Here is an 11,442-nt window from a genome sequence, read left to right on the forward strand (position 1 = left end):
AGTGAAGTCTACATGATTTGTGTAAGCAAAAATATTTAGTATAGGTGGATAGGGGCCTGAATTGAGTCACTTCAACCCAGTTAAGGCTCTTACCCCGCTCCTAGATTGAGTAATTTTCAGACACAAAGCACTGTTAGTGAAGAGGAAGAATACTGCTATACTCACAAAAGACATATTGTAAAATATATCCATTTAGCTTTTCCAAAAAACAACCTTGGATGTTTGGTTTCATCCCATCTATAATGCGCCTGTCACTTAAGACCCCTGAGTTCTAAAACGAGTGATGGGAGTAGGAACACTCAGAAACACATACTTCCAGTTACAAGGTTGACCTGGCTGTATCGAGGCTAAGTCCCAGCCTGCCAACAGTGAAAACAAACCACGAGTCCTTCCCTGGGATAACAGCCTCCCTCAGGGTGACCACATAACGATCTGAAGGCAGGCTGATGGCATCAGAAAACATTATCAAGCGAGGGGCACTCATTTGTTTGTACTAGAATAGCCATTCTGGATCTGAATTTGCCTTCCTGCCCGTAAGATGTTTTCTAGTCTGAAGAATATGGCTTCCAACGGAGTAATGGTTCCATGAGGAAGTGAAACCATGGTCACATTAAACTAGAAGTAAAGAATGTCACCTGGTCACCTTGAGCTACTCATTTCATGAAATGAACAGGCAAAAAGTGGGGTGACTCTAGTGACTGGTACAACTGCCTTGTTGGCACACAGTGGTGGCCAAAAGGAATATGCCCAACGTGACAGCCAGGCTTCTAAAAGGCCCCTACTGACCCTTAACTTTTGACATTTGTGTCTTTGTGTAATTCACTGACTTTGAATGCTGGCTGAGCTTAGTGACTTGATCCTAATAAATAAAATACAGCAAGTGATTCAGTTGCTCACAAGACGGGATACTGCTTCACAGATGTGTTACAAAATAGAATGACCTCTGTCATACTGGAGAGACTGACTTGACAAAGAATTGAAGAAAGTCTCTGTCCACAGCTCAGGAGGAACTGAATGTCTATAACAACACAAACTTGGAAGCACATCATTCTTGAATGAAACCCTGAAATAGCTACATTCCAGCCAAGTGTGGAGGTGCACAGGTGCCCTGAATCTCAGCATTCTGGGAAGCTGAGGCAAGAAGATGGAAAGTTCAAGCCCAGCCTGGGCACTTTAGTCACCGATTAAGACTCTGTTTCAACATAAAAAATAAGAAAGGACTGGAGATATATGTCAGAGCAAGGGCCCTAGGTTAAGCCCCCAGTACAGAAAAAGGTGGAGGGGAGAAAATAAATACACCCCAGTCAACATCTTTCTTATAGCTTATTAGAGACCCTGAAGCAAAAAATTCACTTAAGCCATTTCCTGGATCCTAAGCTACAAAAAGTAAAAGAGAAGAAATACATGGCATTTTAATCTGCTTCATTTTGTGGTCATTTGCTTTGCAGCAGTAGATAACCCATGCATTCAGAATTCAAATGATTCCCTACGGATCCTCTTAATAAGCATGTGATAAAATGGAACAGAAAAGCAGGACTGCTAATGGTTCAGATACCCTTTGGAATAAAGGTCTGGGTCACCCACCTGGCAAGAACCATAAATGATTGAGGTGGTTGCTGAGGACAAAGGTCTTGTGGAACAGGGAGCAGAAAAGGGAAGATATAAAACCAGGTTATGGTCATGTGATCACAAGCAGAAATGAGGAAGGCAGTATGAGTTGTCTTGAATGTGTGTGTGTAGTTGCAGGTATATATAAAAGTGTGTACTATATATATAAAGTGTATATATGTGTATATATATGTATATATATATAAAGTATATATATGTATATAAAAGTGTGTACATATACATGTGTTGTGTGTGTGTGTATATATATATATATATATGAATAAGATAGTTGAATTATTAGTAGCACGATTAAAAAGATTAAAAAGATATTCTTAATGGATCCTAAGTTGACATAAGGGTGGACTAAGTTAGACTGGGCTGCCAACCTGGTTAAGCATCATACAGTGTTTTCTAGAAAATCTTCCCTTTAGAGTCTCATAATGCATGACTATCCAAGCTTCTGACTGAAAGGACTTAGTATTAAAATAAAGCAGAAGAGAAGTATATGACATTTTTCTCAGGATAGGATAGGGTATCTCACTAGTAGCTTTGCTAAAGCAGCTAGTCACTGTTACCCAGGTTACATAGTTAAAGCTCTACATTCCTTAATTCCTACATTAGATCCCTTATTCCCATAATGCTTGTTGTGACTCTGTTATTCTCATCAAATCCAAACTTACATACTCAGTAAATTCTGAGTTGTATAATGTGTTTTATTTAAAGATTATGTACTTGATATTTTCAAATTATGACTGCAATGTAAGTTTGAAAGGCTGAATAAACACAAAAAATATATACAGAATATATGTATATTGGCCTCATGCCCCTACCACTATTTCATGTTCTTGAAATGTGAAAGTCTGGTGTGAGTCCTTCTGTATATTTCTGCTGTGCACTGATACTTCCACAACCATCTCCATGGATATAAAGTGTATTTTTTAAATTGCCTTTATTTAGTTGCTTTTTTACCTAGTAAAATAATACTATAAAAAGTGTCTACAATTTTCACCAAATCTTTATGTAGTTATAACTACATATGATTTTTCATGATTTTCCAAAATTAGGATTGTATTAAAGAAGCCATTTTACATTCTACTTGTCTCATTCATAAATACTTTGTGGCAATCTGTCAACTGGCAAATGAACAATTCTAATTAATTTATTCTTTTAAGCTAGCACAAAATATCCCACAGTTTAGATATTTCATAATTTATTTAGTCATTTTCCCTGCCATGAATAGCTGGTATAACACTGAATTGTCTAGAACTAAGGGTTTCTTGGCTTATTTTATTGATTTCTGCCAGACTGTGTTACAGAATTGCTACAATAGTACATACTTCTATCAGAATACATATGAGTGCCCAACCTTGTTAATATTAATTTTTAAGGTTTTTGCTTTTGTGTTTCATTAACAGTTAATTTAATAAGCTTTCATGTATGCACTGGCCAATTGATTTGCTTTTTAAAAAATAGATATGTCTATTAACTTTGTCTTTTAATTGATTTTGTCTATGGTATCATTTTTATCATACAAAATGTGTATATGTCCAAATATTTCTTTTTCAGCCCACTTTAAGCCTCAAAATGCAAAGAGCTTAGAAGTTCTCACTGCTGTTATTAAAAGAAAAAGCAAAACCAACTAAAAGTCAACAATCTGGGGGCCCATGGGGAACTGAAGTTGCAAATCCACCTCCAAATCTAAAGAGACTGGGGCCTCAAGGAAGAAATAGCAACTGAAATCTACTTACCTGGAGCGGACTGTACTGTACTGAGCTACAAACTGGCAGAAACACGAATATAATTACAATGCATGGCTGGAGGCTGCGTAGGAACAAATTTAGCGTGAGCAACTGCAGAAGCAGCCACATGGGGGGAGTCCGTTTAGAATCCCACAAGCTTCTCCTGTTGAGAATTTCAAGAATATCCTCAAAAGGCTCTGGCAGAGAAGATGCAGAGACACAAAATAAAACAAGCCCAGAGCCTTCTCCTTAACAAATGCCAGTTTTCTAGAGGAAAGGGCCTTGTCAACACCAAGATGGGTAAAGGGAACTCTTTCCACTATCGTTTCCTCCACCCTTTTTCCTCACCTATTTGGGGAGGAGGAGCTCTATCTATGACATATGGAGGGGATACCGGAACAAGTACTGGGGGTAGGTTACAGAAAAGGCAAGTACAGAGCTATCCTACTGTTATACCACTGTGAAACCTTGTCAATATCACAGTCCTGAGACACAGGTTTAAAGAACTGAAATTTAGTAGGAAGACTAAAGTACACTCCCGCCCCACCACAGCCACAGGGTCCCAGAATAATACGAGTGGATCGCTGTCCAGAGAGCGGCAGCACACAAGCTCTCTGAGAAGTTCTTTGAGAAGGCTGAAGTCAAAAGTAAAGACAGTAGAGGAATTTAAAGCCCTAGAACCTACAACTACAAAAATAGTAAACACACCCTACCTCCTAACTATATTAAAACAGAAATCTTCCCACTAAGGTTTGTTTACTCTGCTTCCGCTTACTCTATGTAGCATGTCCAGTATTCAAGAAAGTGATGTTATGTCAAAAGTCAGATAGAACACGAATGCTCTCGTTATTAGACAGAAAATTAAAAATAATCATGATTTATATTTTGAGTATTTTGAGGTTGGGGAAAATGCAAGATCAACTGAGGAATGGAAACAAAGAGGTGTAAACTCAAAGGAAGAAGTTAAAGGAGATGCTAGAACGCAAAATCATTGTAACAGACACGAGGAATACCTCCAACAGACTCATCGATGGACTAGCCACTGACTCCAAAGAAAGAATTTATAAGCTGGGAGACAGATCAATGGACATTTCCCAAATTGAAATTCAAAACAAGTGAAAAAAAAAAAAACCAGAAGATGCAAGAAGTATGTGACAATAACAAAAGATGTAACATACACATAATTGGAATACCAGAAAGAGAACAAAGAAAAGGTCAGAAGAAATATCTGAAGACATAATCAATGGCTTGGAACCTTCTGAATACCAAAATACAGATCAAAAAGTTCAGAGGCCACGAGGTAGACTAGTGCCAAAGAAACAACAATGGCAGTCCCAAAACAGAAACACCTACACATTGTCCTCCTCATACTTCAGGAAACCAGAGAAAACCTTGAAAAACATGGAGTTTAGGAAGAATATTGTTCTTGAGGAATAAAGTAAGAATTACTGTAAACATTATATTGGGAATCATGAAAACAAGATAGCAGAGTGAAATATTTAAAATGTTGAAAGAATAAAATCTACTAACCTAGAATTCTGCATCTAGAGAAATTATCTTTTAATTGCAAATACTTTCACAGACAGAAAAGATGAGGGATTTCATCATCAACTGTCCTGCAAGAAATAAAAAAAAAGTCTTCAAGCAGGGCAATGTGATAGATAAGAGAGTTGTATCTCCAGTTAGAGGAGAATGAGGATGAAGAGAAGGAGGAAGAAACAGGGCTTCAGAGGACAATATATGAATGCAAATATTCTATTCTTAGTCTGTCTGCAGGATAATTGTTCATTATTTAAAAGTAACATTAGGGGCTGGGGATATAGCTCAGTGGTTTCGCCGCCTGCCTCACAAGTGCAAGGATCTGAGGGCTATCCCCAGAACCAAAAAAAAAAAGTAACATTACTAAAATGATGTAAGTGAGGTAAGTGATAAGCCATAGGAGTTACCCACTCCACACCAGCAGCGGTATGATTCTATTTGAAGTTTGTCTTAGATAAGTTTAAAATGTATATTATAAACATTAAAACAGCCACTAAATTTTTAACAGTAAATGGATACACTAGTGCGAAATTAAAATGGATCCATGCAAAATGCTCAGTTTAAATGGAGGCAGGCAGGCATAAAATAGAAAAAGCTGCAGAAGATATCAATCGAACTTTATCTGTAATCACTTCAAGTGAACAAGTAAAAGAATTTCACAGTGGATTAAAAAACAAAACATAACAACAACAACAAAAACAAAATCCAATTACATCCTGTACAAAAAATATTTTTTAAACATACAAAATGCGACAGGTTAAAAGGAAAGTTATGGTTAAGATATGCTAACAATAATATACTAGGAACATTAACTAAACAAATTTAAATTATTACACTTATGTTAATATGAAGTATATAATATTAATTATTACATTTAATTTCAGACAAAGCAAACCAGAAAAAAGAGAGATTAAGATAAACAGAGGCATTAATGAATAAGGATATCAATTCTCCAAAAGCATATAATAATCTTCCACAATTATGAGGAAGTAACAAAATATAAGGCATCAACTGACAGAAATGAAAGAGAAAATGAAAATGGAAAAGAATATTGAATATATATATATTATATATGTAATACATATGTATAATAATACACACCTATATACATATATACTCATACATATATAATACATATACAAAAATGTATATATATGTATGTACGTGTATATATATGTGTATATATGTGTGTGTATGTGTGTATATATATATATGTGTGTGTGTATATGTGTGTGTGTGTGTGTGTGTGTGTATTTTGTTGTGTTGTTTTGTTTCATTTTCCAGTTAGGATTTTCCTGTTTTGGTTAAGAATGTCTTCCAAATTTAGATGAAGGGATTATATATGCAGACGCCCCATAATCCTTGATTAGGAGATCTGATGTACACAGCAGTGAGCTGATAAATGTTTAACAAATGGCTTCAGGTAGGGGAGGAGGAGAGGCCTTGATTTATAGAACATGATGATTTCTGTTGTGCATATTCCCTCAGCACCATCGATTCTTCAATATCAACATGATGTCTCTGAATTTAAAGACATCACACAACTGCCTCACACTAGCTTTAGGAGACAGACTTCATTGTGCTACTAAATGTTTCTCTAAGATCATTTCCTTTCTTAAAAAATAAAACTGGAACAAGGACCCAAGTTTGATCCCCTGTACAAAATAAATAAATAAAGTTCAAACTTCTCAAAATAAAATAAAATAAAATTGTCATTCATATTTTCTTGAAATTACTTTTTTGTATGATGTGAGACAGGAATTCAGTTTTACACTAATACCCATTCAACTATGCCAGTACCATTTAAATTTTTTTTCACATTAAACTGACATACGAATTTTGTTATGATAAAAAATGTGTATATATTATGAACTATTTCTGGATCCATTATGCTGTTACACTTTTTAATCATTGTTTCTTGTCCAGCATCGTATGGATTTGATTATGAGACCTTAACAGTTCTGCAATTTGGAAAAGCAAGGTTTTGGTTGAAATTTTAAATTTAATAGCTTACTTTTAATTTTTATCTTCATAGGAGTCACTGCTGGTTTTTATTAAAGGACTTAAAAATGTATTATATAACATTACTTTTTTCCAACAGTGTGTGATAGTTCATACTAACAGAGATTCTGTTATTAAACTACCCTTACATTGCTAAACTTTATGTGATATCTTTTTACAACTATATTCAAAAATATTGGTCTATAGTTTTTTGGGGTATATTATATATAAGTTTGTATTAAGTTTATCCAATCTGCATAAAATAATTCAGTTATCCATCATTTTCAATAGACTGATGTACTTTAACCTACGACTTATTTTTAAAATGTAGACACTTAAATTAAGCTTGTATTTACACCTTTCATAATGTTTCACCTTTTATATTCATTTATATAGTCAGACTTTTCTTCCTGTTAGGTTTAGATTTGATTGCTTTTTTTAATTTTTAATTTTTAAAATTTCTAGACATAAAATCATATAATTTATTAAAATCTATTAGCCAAAAATATTTGTATTCTCAAGCCTTATTAACGTTCTTCCTTCATCAGTATTTACTACTTACATTTTTGTTTACAAAGAACCAATTTAGACATTATACTACAATTTTCTATTTTTTGTTTATTTTAACATTTGTACTTATTAATTTGATACATATTTTTTCATGTATTTTCCAATTTTGTGAAATACAGAGCAGTGTTTTCATCTTTAGTCAAATGAAGGCATTCACAATTATTTTCTTTTAATTAAAGGTTTTTCTTTATATTTTGTAATTGTGATACAAATGTTTTCTTTTTTGAAGTTTTCTTTCTTGTCAGTAATTTCACTTTTTTATATTCTCTGACCCAAAATTTCTTAATTTCTAACATATTAGCATTTTATCACTATTTATTGAAATTCACGTTTAAACTTTTTAGTTTTATTAAGTTTTTCAAAGAAGTTGTTGCTTTAACTTTCTAAGTTAAAAGTTCAGCTTTATAATGCTTCATGGATATGTGTGAATGTATATTATCATATCTGTTGGATATAATGAAAACAATTCTAAAATGTAAGTTTATAGCTGTAATACCCTACATTGGAAAAACAGAGCAATCACATATGTATAACCTAATGATGCATCTCAAGATCCTAGAAAAACAAGAACAATCCAAACCCAACACTAGTTAGTGGAAGGAAAGAAATTACAAAGGTCAGAACAGAAATCAATAAAATTCAGAGTAAAACAATCATTAAAAAGATCCACAAATCAAAGAGCTGATTTTTTGAAAAAATAAAAAAATAAAATAAAATAAACCCTTAGCTAAACTTCTCAAAAGAGAGAAAAGATCCATATCAATAAATTTAGAAATGCAAAAGGAGAAATTACAAAGGACAAAATTGAAATCCAATGGCTTATAAGAAACTATTTTAATAACATATTCCAATAAATTGAAAACTCTGGAAATTAATAAATTTCTAGACACATTTGATTTCTCAAAATTGAACCAAGAAGAAATGCTTGAGCAGAGCAAGTAACAGGCAAGGAAGTGGATGTTGTAATAAAAATTCTAACAATTCAGAAAAGCCCAGGACCTGGTAGGTTAAATTTTACCAGAACTTCTGAGAAGAACTAATCCAATACTTCATAAAAGTGAAAGGGAAAGAGTGCTTCCAAACTTGCTTAATATCCACAACTAGATAAGGACCCCCTCCCAAAAAAGCCAAAACAATCTAACAAAAAATTACAGGCCATTAACCTTGATGAATATAGCATTTAAATATCCTAAATAAATACTTGCAAATAGAATACAACAAATCATTTTTAAAGAATCATATATCACAACGAAGTCATCTTCACACTAGGAATTTAAGGGTGGTAAAATATACATAAATCAAATATCAGATCCACATCAATATAATTGAGGATAAAAATCACATGTTCATCTCAATAGAAAGAGAAAAAGCCTTTGACAATATCCTGCATCCCTTCATGATTAAAAAAAAAAAACTTGAAAATATATACAGATAGAACTTACATCAAAATAATAAAATCCATTTATGGCCAATACACAGCCAACCTCATATTAAATGGTGAAAACCTGAAAGTATTTTCTCTAAAGTCAGAAACAAAACAATGATGTCCACTGTTACATTCCTGTTCAATATAGTACTTGAAACTTTAGCCATAGCAATCAGACAAAAAAAAATTAAAGAAATATAATCAGGAAAGGAAGAAGTCAAATTATCTCTACTTCTAGATGAAATGAACTTTCATGGACAAGACCCAAAATATTCCACCAGCAGACTCTTAGAGCTGATAAACAAAGTCAGCAAAAGCTACAGGATACAAAGCCAACACAGAAAAATCCATAGCATTCCTGTACAACAATAATAAATCCACCAAGAAAGAAATCAGGAAAAGAATCCCATTTATAATAGCTTCAGAAAAAAATAGCTAGGAATCAACCTAACCAAGGAGATGAAAAACTTCTACAATAAAAATTATAGAACTCTGAAGACAGAGACTAAAAAGGACACTAGAAAGTAGAGCGACATCTCCTATTTCTGGACTGGGAAAATGTACATTGTTAACACGGCCATTTCGCCAAAAGCAATACACAATGAAATTCTTTTTGAAATAATAACATATTTTCCGTGAAATGTGTGTATGCCTCCAAGCTATCTACAAATAAAAGCTGCTCTGACATTTGCACCTCTTCTTTTTTTCTTTTGGCAGGAGTATGTTTGGATTTTAATAAATATATAAAATGTAGGATAACGCATAAATATCCAGTAGAAAAAAAACTGTCCCAATTGAAATTGTAGTATAGCCCCATGAAAAATTAGCAGAGGTACAGATGCTGACACATTCCTCATGCAGCACACCCTAGGGACCCACTTATTCACGCTACCCAAAACAGAAAGTGTTACCTACATAGACCTATCTTGTTACCATCATAAAATAATTTTGAAGATGAGCCTTTGTAATAATATGAACTCGAGTAATTCACAGAACTCTTTCGTTATATCTTGCTCACTAGTGTTGTGCTTTAAATATTATCGCGGCCATGCAGGGCTCTCTTACATCTGTTCAAAGAATTCATCTTTCTCTTAATAGACTTTAGGTCATAGCAGGCGGTCTCACTGTTGTACTGTGAAGTGTTCCACTGGGGACCACTGAAATAAACATCAGCTGAAGCTTCTGCCTCCGGTATGTGTCACGTATAATAGCAATACAACTTTATTTGCTTATTCCTAGTTAAAAAAAAAATAAGAGGGACATTGTGTGTTTAGAGGGCAAAGTGAGGGGCAGATGAAAATAAGATGAGCAATAATTGAAGAAGCCAGGCCTCTTTAAATTGTCAAAGGAAAAAATAGGATGCATGATAATTATGATACAGTATCTTACCGCCACTTTGTAGAACAGAAATCTGATTTAAATCTTTGTAGCTCAGAAGGAGGAAAGAAAACGTCAAAGCTTAGAGGTCAGGGAGACAAGTTTTCCCACAATACTAGAAAGTTACCCTTCAGCCTCCAGGAGTCCTCAGAAAATGGTCCCACTGCAGACTCACGGGACCACTGTGGTATATGCTGGAATGTCATTATGTACCATGACTGTACTTACTTCTAACTCAAGATATAAAACATTAACAAGATAGCAGGTGGCCCCTGTAGGCTTTTACAGCAACACTTTTTCCCCTTATATCCTCAATACAGGATTTTTGCTTCATATTTTAGTACATTTATTATTAACCCAAAAAAATATATGGCATAAGGTAGCATGCTTTTAAACTTTATTTCAGTCTTGAGGTTCTGAGGATGGAACTCAGAGCCTGTTCACGCTAGGTGAGTGCAGTACTGCTGTGAAATCCAGGTCTTTAGCACGTGTATGGAAGTTTTCATGGAACATCCAAATACTATCATACTGCAGTCTGCATTTTTTTCATAGTATCTTCAATTTCACTCATAATTAAACTGCTCTATTTCTTTTACTTCATATACTTATTCTCTCATGGTTTATAATTATTTTCAACTGTAGCCTATTTATTTATTCATTTATTTGAAAGGCTCTTGCTTTGTAGTTCAGGCTAGCCTCAAGCTGACTGTGTAGCCTAGGCTTGTCTCAAACTTGAGACGCTCCTCCTGCCTCAGCCTTCCCAGTGCCGGGACTACAGTCATGCTCCACCATACTGAGCACAACTTTAGCTGTGTTGAGCAATACTTCCGTGATTACACTGGCCAGTGTTGGAGAGTGAAGGAACTTCTCAGTGGAGCAGGTCAGAGGCTGATACTCTTTTCCTTTTTGTATGAGTTGTGCTGTGGACACAGCATATAAATATAATTTCTTTCAAGTGTCTTTATTTTTGACTAAAACTATCTTACTTCTACAATTGCTTCCAGATTTTCAGCTTTGCCTACATGTTTTGTTTTCCTCTTCACTATCATACCAAAATTTCTGTGAGTGGAAAAATAAATGTCCTTTTCTTCTACCTACTAAATAGGCAAATAGGTCACCTACTGGCTTGAGCAAACCCTTTGTCTTCAGGTATTTGTAGGCAGTGAAACAACCCACCTGCAA

The sequence above is a fragment of the Fukomys damarensis genome, unplaced genomic scaffold (genome assembly GCF_012274545.1).
Source record: "Fukomys damarensis isolate Sample0158 unplaced genomic scaffold, DMR_v1.0_HiC HiC_scaffold_4, whole genome shotgun sequence".
Taxonomy (NCBI): domain Eukaryota; kingdom Metazoa; phylum Chordata; class Mammalia; order Rodentia; family Bathyergidae; genus Fukomys; species Fukomys damarensis.